The sequence below is a fragment of the Pinus tabuliformis genome, chromosome 2_2 (genome assembly GCF_031772625.1).
Source record: "Pinus tabuliformis cultivar Carrire ecotype Pingquan chromosome 2_2, CPIR1, whole genome shotgun sequence".
Taxonomy (NCBI): Eukaryota; Viridiplantae; Streptophyta; class Pinopsida; order Pinales; family Pinaceae; genus Pinus; species Pinus tabuliformis.
In genome coordinates, this window is record NC_142300.1 from 1,187,188,722 (window position 1) to 1,187,199,534 (window position 10,813).

Genomic DNA, 10,813 nt, shown 5'->3' on the forward strand with positions numbered 1-10,813 from the left:
CCTTACCTTGCCTGCCTTGTTCTTGGAGGTCCTCCTCATCCTCAGAGTCGTCATAGATTTCATATATCTCCTATATAGTTTCTTCCTTCGCTAACGCCTTGCCCTTTCTATCCCTGTCTCTGTGCTCCGTGGCTTCCACTTCCTCTACCGCCCTTGCTCTCTTCCTGGTTTCCATAACGTCCTCAGTGAGGTTTCGGCGCAACTTCTCTCTATGTCGGCTCTCCACCACCTTTCCTCCCCTCGCTCTCCGAGTTCCTAAACAGTTTCCTCGTCGCCGATCCTTTCACTGCCGCCCGTTTATATTCTTCCTTGCTCTGATCCACCTGTTACTTTGCCTATTGTCTTTCCTATCAATTATCTTTCCTCCCTCATTTCCATTTATGGGCTCTGACATACCGTTTTTTCCTCCTCTCCAATCACTTGCGTTAATTATCTTGCTGTGGGGTGGTTGTTTCTTACGTGTCGTCGCACACTTGTGCTGTACTGTAGCTTGCCTGCCCATTATACCATTCCCCCGCCTTGACTGACAATCATTAAATTTCTGGGATTGTCGATCCATCTCACCTCTCCATCGCACGGATGTTATGATTCTCATTTGCTGCTTGCCCATGATTCTCATTTGTTGCTTGCTCATGGTCATAATTAATGATATCGGCCACTTCCTCCCATTCTCTGTTGGGTCGCAACATTCTCCACTCATTGTCTATTTTGTTGTTTCGACCCTTGCAGCCCCAATTCGCAAAGAAATATGCCGCTCGGTTTCCATTCCTTTTCACATGGTTAAAGGTTTCATAATCAATCCCTTTTAGTAGGTCCACCATTTCTTGAACAATCCGTGTCGTTCTCCAACTATTGCTGATTTGCTCCCAGTTCTTCCCATTGTTAAGTCTCTTCATGATTTCAATTGCTATATGAGAGTCTCCTTCTATCTCCAGGTTTCTATAGCCATTTTTAATCGCGATTGTCAAGCCTTGGTGAATCGCCCATAATTCGGCCTCATTATTTGTCATCTCCCCTCCCCACTCTGCATAGATCCATCTAGTGTTTCTCTCGCTATCGCGGAAGATACCTCTGAATCCGGCATTACCTGGGTTCCCCTTCAATGCCCCGTCAAAATTTAACTTCATAAAATTATCTCTGGGATATGCAAAATTGTCAGAGCTCTGAGCTCTCGTACTATCTCTGCCGATTTTTTTGGTATGCACCATTTCATATTTCAAATTTAGTTTCTTTAAAATTTGCTCCTCACTCTGATCTACTTTCCAATCATCCGCATCCTATTTTTCCACGAGAATTGATTCTCTAGTTAAGTTCACTACTCTGTTCCATATTATTTCAGAATCTTTAGATTTGTCTTGGAATACTCTGCGGTTCCTTTCTTTTCAACCCATCCAAATCACAAAACCAATCCAAATCAAAAAACCAATAATGTCAGATTTATCTTAATTTTTATCTTAATTTTAAATAAATTCAGTGAAATTTAATATAATTTAATCACTAAAAACAACTCTTTGTACAAAATTTATATTACAATAACATAACAACACAAAATACAATACAATAGGTATAGTACATTAATAAAACTATAATTCTACCCATATTAATTACCTAAATCTTTTAGAATTATAATTATAATTCCACCCATATTAATTGCCTAAATTAATAAAAATTGATCAAATTTATCTTAATTTTAAATAAGTTCACTGAAATATAATTTAACCGCTTAAAAGCAACACTTTTTAGAAAATTTATATTACAGCAACGTAACAATAATACAATTCCATCCCATTGACTACTTATACAAACAAGAGGGCTGCAGAGGTAGCAAGTCCCTGCCACCTTAATTAATTTTTGAAATAACAGAAAATAAAATTTGCTTACAATGCAAGACTGCAGTAGTGCAATAGACTAGCTGTTGTAAAGCAACAGCGGTTGTTAAACAATAGCATGTAAGAGTTCAGATTTGAGTTTGCTTTACTTCATAGTTTACTTAAGATAAAAAACTTTAAAAATAATACATCAAGGAATAACAACATGGGATAGCAGGTTTGCAATTAGCATGTAAGATTTGAGATTTGAGTTCTCATTACTTCATGGTTTACCGAGATAAAAATTGATAATATTTTTTTAATACCTCAAGGAATAACAACATGGGACAGCAGGTTTGCCATCATTAGATGCAAAATATGGCAAGAATAATGTTAATTTTGAGCACTACATTTGTCAAATAATGGAAATCGCAGATAATAAAGGAAGAATTGATTGAGATGCCAACAGTAAAAAATGATATAATGGAAATCGCAGATAATAAAGGAAGAATTGATTGAGATGCCAACAGTAAAAAATGATATACGGGGCAAGAAATGATATATGAGGCCGTAAGTTATTCATTTTTAATAGGTTCACCAAAAACTTAAAACACCCAGTAATTCCTCATCCAGATACAAACTATGTAGTGTCCAAATATTACCTTGGAATCAACACATGTAATACATGCACCATGATCCAGATATTCCTTTGGAATTACTATATGTAATGCATGCACAATCAAGCTGGCTAGGTGTTAAAAGAAATTAATCAACAATTTTAACCTCTTGACCAGTTGTCCAGCGTACCGTAAGATCTACATCATGTTCAACAACGTGCATGCTTGGTTAATATTATAGCACAATCACTGAACTGGTATTTACAACTTTGAAGGCATACATTTATGGCCAACAATATTGGTTTATGTTTCGTTTTTGGTTTATGTTTCGTTTTGTTTCGTAAAGTTTCTTGCAGGAAGTTACTTGCTTTAAGAATAAATTTTGAAGTTTGCTATTGAACTTATGAATAAAGTTTGAAGTTAGCTATTGAACTTATGGAAGGATTACATCATACGAACTTACTGGTTTTGCAAATGCATAATAATAATAGATATAGACATAGCCTCATCAAAAATTACCTGGTAAAAGAGGAACCTGCACCACCCATCGCAAAGGCATGATAAGCACCCGTTTAATCACTGAGCAAGTCATTATAATCTTCGAAGAAGAATTATGACCAAAAGGCGGAGCCTGAGGATGAACCTAAATCGAGGCAAGAATTCTTCTGGCGACCTGGAAATGAAAGGAAAACAATAATTGTTAGTTTGGTGAGAAAAATAGTATATAAGTAAGAGACAGTGATATTTGTTTTCAAGCTAAATAAAATATCTAAAAAAAAATCCAATTGAGCCATTAAAGTGAGGAGGAGCTTCCACCAACTTCTACTAGTATATTGAAATATTGAGTGAGATTAACAAAAAAGAAACCAGTCTCCATAATGGCAGTGTAGAGAACAAATGACAGAGTTAAAATGAAACTAGTTGCAGAGCTAGCGTAGCTCTGTCCAAAAGAAAGGGAAATGAATGACTATTGAATAGGCAGACGGGTAGTCATTACAACATTGAATAAGCAGTGAGAATGGAGGCAAATGCAGTAGTTGATATACTTGTAGATTCAGTGGATAACCCGACAATGGATGATCTATATTCTGTGTCGGGTGACCAAGTAAAATAAACAATGTGGCCAGACGTAGCATTCGTTCATTCAGCAGCAGAATAGGTAGAGGCACCACCAAAGATGAAGGCAGAAAAAGAGCGAATTTCCCGTGAACCATAACAAAAAAAAAGGGGTCAAATGCACTCTCTCGCTCTCGATCGTCTATAGGTATTGATCTGTTGGTATCTCATCTTGTGATTATCAAATAGCTTGTTTATATAGGAATATGCATCCTCATTTCCACCACTATTTTCTTTGACTCATATAAGCACTTTTCCTTCATTCTCAAGTAGCAGGAAATCAAGTAGCACTTTCCCTTCTTTGTCAAGTAGCAGAAAATCAGGTAGCAGGAAATCTAGTCATGCCACGGAGAGAGAAATTTGGGACTGCTGCCTTAGCAGTCCTCCTTCCTCCTTTTTAACTGAAGATAATGCTTCTGGCAGTCCTCCTTCCTCCTTTTTAACAGAAAATAATGCTTCTCGCATAGAGTCTTCGCCTCTGCTACAAGCTCTTGAACAAGCTATAAAACTAAAAGGGACGCTGCAGATTTGGACCAAAAATCTGAGAGCAAACAGTTTTGTGCGAGATATAATCAAGCCAGACTTTGGTACGCTCTGATACAGCATTTGGTGACGAAGAGAATCAATTGTGTGCGGGATATAATGAAGCCAGACTTTGGTAGGCTCTAATACAGGATTTGGTGACCAAGAGAATGTGAAGTGAAGACAGGTAGAGTATGGTGTCATGTGAAGTGAAGACAAGTGGAGTATGGTGTCTAAACATGTGTGAGCCATGTGTAAACCTTTTAAAAATGAAGATATGTGTTTAAAGAGATACTCTTAATTGGTATAAACATAAAATGTTTGCTAACTAATGTTAGCATTAGTTAAGAGAAACTAAAAACCCAGTGAGATTTTTGTATCAATAGACATTTACTCTAAGTTTTAGTACGTATTGCCTCGATATGAGGCCAAATAAGACCTCCAAGTTGTTGTATTGGTTGAAATAATGAAAGGATGAAGCTCATAGGCAGATGAAAAAGTCTTTTATAAGATATAAATCGAAAACATTAAGTTAAATTGAGTTAGATTACTTTGGTTTTTGTGCAAGGAATAATGCAAAACTGAAAACCAATTACTATAGTCCCTGCCAGCCCTTTGGGCAGGGACTAATAATATATTTTATATTTTATAATTGGTCTTTATCTGATTTTCAGGATGCGAGAACAATGTGACGAAATTCAATTCACAAAGTTGATTTATTTTAACAAATTACATTAAAATCATTTACATGAAAGTGACACTTAAAGTAAAGATAGAGTTATGTAACAAAAACATTTATGAAATTCATATTGTAATATTGAATCATAAGATGGCTCCATCCAATATAGCCATCATGACAAGCGTATAATTTAACATTATTGGATGAGTGGAATAATTTGTTAAAATCATTTACATGAAAGTGACACATGACAAGCGTATAATTTAACATTATTGGATGAGTGGAATAATTTGTTAAAATCATTTACATGAAAGTGACAATTAAAGTAAAGATAGAGTTATGTAACAAAAACATTTATGAAATTTATATTGTATTATTGAATCATAAGATGGCTCCATCCAATATAGCCATCATGAAAAGCGTATAATTTAGCATTATTGGATGAGTGGAATTATTACAAGCGTGAGTCTCTTGCTAGAAATTGCCATTCGATGCACCATGGTCGAGAAATAAGTTTTGTCTCTGTAAGTTTTTAAGGTTTTATTCTTTCAATAGAATTACAAGTTTAAGTATTCTATAATTAATATTTTCAAAATATATATTTAGATATTTTATTTTTATTAATTTATAAATATATTAATTAAGGGTATGCAAGTTTTCACATTTATAAATATTCTAATGTTATATTTGCATATTTTATTATGTATGTAGAACAAAGATGGTATTTATGTATTAAGTGGACATTTGTAGACACCTCATCTATTTTTAAAAACTAAATAAATAATGAAAATAATTAAAAAAATATTTTAAATTGGATTATTTAGGTAAGGATTATCTAAGGAAGAGGAAAAGGTGAAAAAAAACAATAAAATTCAACTATCAATGTTTAATCTCGTTAATAAAAAATTATATATATATATCTATATATATATATCAATTAAGAATGAATAAACAATGAATTTTAAATTTTGAATTAACAATGAAAATACTTTGTCTTTTTGTAGGTAAGATCTATGGGATTTGAACCAGTGTGATACGGAGTGCCCTAAAAATGCACCCATTTACCATCAATCCAAAGCCCCATGGGCTAAAATTAAAATATAAATGGTATAATAAATTAAAATGTATAATAAATTAAAATTTTAAAATAAATTAGAAATTAAGAAAAATTAAATATAAAAATATTTTTTTGGAAGAAGTCACATTGAAAATTTTGGTTTTCAAACCAACAAGTGTGGTTCATTTTCAAAACACCATAAAAAAAACAAATCTAAAAAATAATTTTAAATTTAGAAATTAAGAATGATTAAATAATTAAGAAATTATGAAAGAAAAGAATGAACAATATAGAATTAACAGATCTGAAAATGTATGGAAAAATAGTTTTATGATTAAAATGATGGAAAAAAGGTATTAATAAAAGAAAAAGAACACTTAAAAAAAGAAATAAAAGGGAAAAAAAGAAAGATCAGACATTTAGGTTTTGAATGGAACATTTCTAAAAATGATTTAAAGTTATTTCAATACTTTTGGATTTCAAGGGATTCGTCCATAATGTGAAATGGAATAGAAATGAACAAGGGCAATCGTCCATAATGTGAAATGGAATAGAAATGAACAAGGGCAAGTATTGTGCGAAGCTTTCAAAATCGAAAAAATTGAATAAGATTAAGTAAATATGACAACATCTTAAACCATTTTGAAAAAGCTACAATTCAAAACATTAATTATTTAGTATTTCCTTTTTCCCTTGTTCCAAGATTAATTTATTCTTTTACCATATTTTATTTCCATTTTTTTTATTATTAATTCTCCCCTTCCCTATCATTTTATTCATAAATATTTCCTTGCATACTTAGGTCTTTAATTCTATATTATTCGTGTCCTTCAGTTGTAACTTTTTAGTTATTTAATAATTTTAATTTTAAATTTTAAAATTGTTTAATTTTCCTTAATTTTAAATTTATTACTAAAAATTCTTTTTAATTTTCAAATTTTTTTCCAATATTAAATTAAAATTTACTGATTCTTAATATTTAATTTAAAAATGAAAACAAAATACAATAATCAGTGGTCGCATATTGTGGTCATGGCATATCTTATTTCTACAGAATATCATACTTCTACGACCATATACATACTCTTTCCTTTGGTGGTCTGGTCATATCATGCTCTAGAGTGGTATCATCCATATACATATTCTGCAACACTTGTAAAATATATTTCGACCTTCGGTGAATATCACTGTTGAAAATATCCCAATTGCTCAAATATATCATGTGTATACATTCCCTTTTTCCTACCTTCACTGTTTTTGGGTTAAGTTTTTTCTATTAAAATTATGGGTAATTTTTCTCATATTTTAAAGCTTACCCCTAGCAAAAGAATGCCAAGGAAAAAAAATTTAGAGAATTTTTATGATTACATTGAATCTATAAAATAACAAAGAGGAGAGAGAAGCGAAGAGAAGAGAGAAAAGAGAAACTTAAATAAGAATTATACACAATGTTTATCGAACATAAGCTCGAAATATCTACAATGTTTGATAACAACTATAAATCTTTAGAAAATAAAATGATAACAATCAAGACTGAACTCCAAGGAATGAAAGATAGGATGTAAGAAATCAAACACTATAAACAAACAATGGTGGAAGAAAATTACACTGTGAAAGATGAGATTAAAATATTAGAAGAAAAACTAAATAATAATTCGTCCCTAAGTAGCAAGAGAATAAATTTGATATGAAACCCATAAAATAAGAAATTAACAAACTAATTGAACTAGACCATGAATGCCAAAAGAGAGTCATGAACCTTATAATTACTGGCATAGAAGAGAAAAATGATGAGGACACATTAGAAATAGTAAAATAACAACTAAAAACTAAGTAAAAAATTCAAACAACTTATGTAAAAGAAGCAAAAAAGGGCAAGAAAAATACTAAAACACAATGACATAGGCTTATCTGTATTAAGGTAATTTGTAATGATCATAAATTAGATATACTTAATAAATATCCAAGCCTAAAAGGGTCGAAAATATTCATATATGAAAACCTTATCCGAGAAGACCAAGTTGAACTAAGGAAAGAGGTCTAAAAGGTAAAGGAGGCAAGAAAGGAAGGGAAATAGCTAAGCATTTGGAATAGAAATGTTGTTATTAGAGAGAAAGTCCAAGATAAATATAATAATTAGGAACTAGGCACACTCGAGATCCCCTTCTATAAATGTCATGGTTTTCCATGGCATAAAGGTCATATGTTAAGTTGGATATCAAAAGATATTGATCTTATTTTCTTAGTTGAAACTTGGGTGCATGATGAATCCACCGTCCCCCATATGGATGGATTCATTCTATGGTCAAATTGGAATATGAAATCCTCTCGTAGAGGTTTTGGTGGTATAAAATGTAATATAAAAGATAATATCTCTTCCCACATTCGGCTTCATAAGATCATCCCCATCAATTAGTACATGTGGAACGAAATTTATTATTTGAACACCAATAGGATTTTTTTAAAAGTTTGTTATCTCACTCCTATCAATTCTACCTAGTATAAGAAGAATAACCTAGATAATAATTTCCCCTTAAACACCTTAGAACAAGATATCCACAATCTAAGGAGTGAAGGTAATATACTTTTGCTTAGGGCTTCAGTGCTAGAACCACTACTAATCAAGCTAATCTCCTATGCAATAACTCTAACACTAACCCCCTATGGCTAGATGAGGATTGTGACTTAGCTAATAGATTCAAAAGGAATCTTGAAGACACAACTAAGAACCTATTTGGTCTTGAGCTTATCAAGCTTTGTAGTTCCCAACACCTGATTATTTGTAATGGGATTAATAAGTGGCCTACTTATGGCCATATGACCTGTATTCATGTGCTAGGCAGTAATGTTGAGGATTATGTGATACATGACACCCAAGTTCCGAATTATATGGTACATTTTGGTATTCTAAATGACCATGAGCCTCATTCTAACCACACACAAATGAATTGTGAAAGACAAAGGTAAATTTCTTTCGAAAAAAGTAAAATCGATCTCTTATTATAGGTTTTAAAGAGAGATCTAGGTTTCTTAAAATATAACAATAAAATTGATCTCATTTACCACAATTTTACTACAACCCTTTTCACTACCATTAATAAACTCTCTACCATGGTGTTGTATAATAATAGAACTTCCAACCCTTGGTATGAAAATGATTGTAATTGCCCAAAAAACAATTAGAGATGCTCTTAAAGAAACTGCAAAGTGAGAGAAAATAAGTATGTACAACTGCCTTATAAAAAATAAGAAAAGGACATATATTAATAAGAGGAAAAAATATATTCTCCACTTTTGTAAAGTTGATCCTAGGAATTTTTGGAGGAATATACTTGTTCATAAAAAAAGGATAATAATTTGATCCCCTTGAAAAACTGAGATACTTATCTTAAGAACCTTTATGAGTCTCTTGACACCATGCGGGCCATCCTAAACACTCCTATAAAGGAGGATATTTTATCTCTATGTTGTAGCTTTTGCAACAACACCTCCAAAAATCCAAGTAAACATTAAATTTTTGGAGCCCCTACATCAAGCCTAAGCTTCAGCCTCGTCAAGTCCCACCCGAAGGTTCGTCATTGTCAGTAAACCTGAAGAAAATCCAAGTTTTTGGCTAAGTTAAGCCAAGTCACCAGTTCATGACATAGACCGGGTCGCATAGTCGAAACATGACTATCATCAGTACCCACGACCATGACAACCCTTGCGACCACAGTGACTCGCAGGTCACAAGGTCGCTTAGTCACACTTCAAAACGCTCAACTGTCCTGCGACCCCATGACCCCGTGACCTTCAAAGTAGCAAAGTCGCCTTAATTATCGTTAGTCATTTGTGCGACTACGTGACTATGCAACTCCGCAACTTGCAAGGTTGCACCGCCTATTCACACATTCCAACCCGACCTCGCGACTCATGCGACTTCGCGACCTGCGAGTCGCAAGGTCGCAATATCCAAACTCCACAACCTCATGACTTCTGCACGTGTGATGATTTTATAAATAGGAGGGCACCCTAGTCGCATTTGGCAAGGACATGTTGTCCGCACTGGAAGCCAGAAATCCCTCCAAACTGACTTCGCGTGCGCATTCGACTTCGATAAGTAACGTTCCTCCCTCCTGCAATGATTATTTTCTTCCAAATGTCATTGATTGCACCTCCTGACCTCTGGCTTACCTCCCGCCCTAGGCTCTAGCCCTTTACCTAGCTTTCCTTTTTGTTTATGCTTCATAAATTACCGTAGCCTTCCCCGTTCCTCCACTCAGAGTTTCAGGTTTTCCTTGCATTTGATCCCCCTCATTAGATCCAAAACCCAAAGCTCCATCCTTCTAAAAGTGACCCCGGTCTCCCGAAGTCATTCAGGGCCTTCTTTAAGCCAATGTGAGCCATAATCATGCGCCCCACAGCCGCGACACACTTCCCCTTGCAACTTCGCAACTCCTGTTTCCCACGACCTCCTACCGTTTGTAACCTGCGACCACCAACCATTGTGCGATCCGCAAACTAATTTTGCGCATTGTGACCTTGTGGTCGCACCCGACCCTTGACCTCAGTCGCATTTTTAACATTGGATAACGTGAAACTCACTAATCCCCACGACCCTCCTTTCATCGGCTAATTTTTCCTTTTTTGTGTTATAATTTATTGTCATGCCTTCTTTCATCGTGGGATTGCACTTTTGACATGTCAGGTGACGTCGAGCTCGAGGGCATATCCATTTCTTCTTTTGACAACCAGATGGGTCACCTGACTACTAAAACAACTCAAGGAATGTTAGGAAGTGGGGCATGGGAAACCGATCCAGACAAAAAACCACCTATCTTTACAGACATAGCTTGCAACATAAATAAAACCACCAGGCTCTCTTGGTATGATATCTACGAAGAATTCGCTAAGAGGGATATCTCAGAAACACAGGAGGACTTCCAAGTATATATCAACATCAAAAGTTCAATATTACATAAAGTAGTGGCTCATCCACTAGTATTCTCGTGCGTTGAGATCATCGAATGGGCCT

General features: G+C 34.3%; 1 long non-coding RNA gene across 1 annotated transcript; it reads right to left on the reverse strand.

The window, feature by feature from the left end:
* Positions 1-2,850: 2,850 nt before the first annotated feature.
* LOC149197722 (uncharacterized) lies at positions 2,851-4,288 on the reverse strand. The gene is made up of 2 exons (XR_016254228.1): positions 3,472-4,288; positions 2,851-3,098 (listed from the first exon to the last, which is right to left on the reverse strand). It is a non-coding gene; the product is annotated as an uncharacterized LOC149197722 (long non-coding RNA).
* Between the last annotated feature and the right edge of the window lie 6,525 nt (positions 4,289-10,813).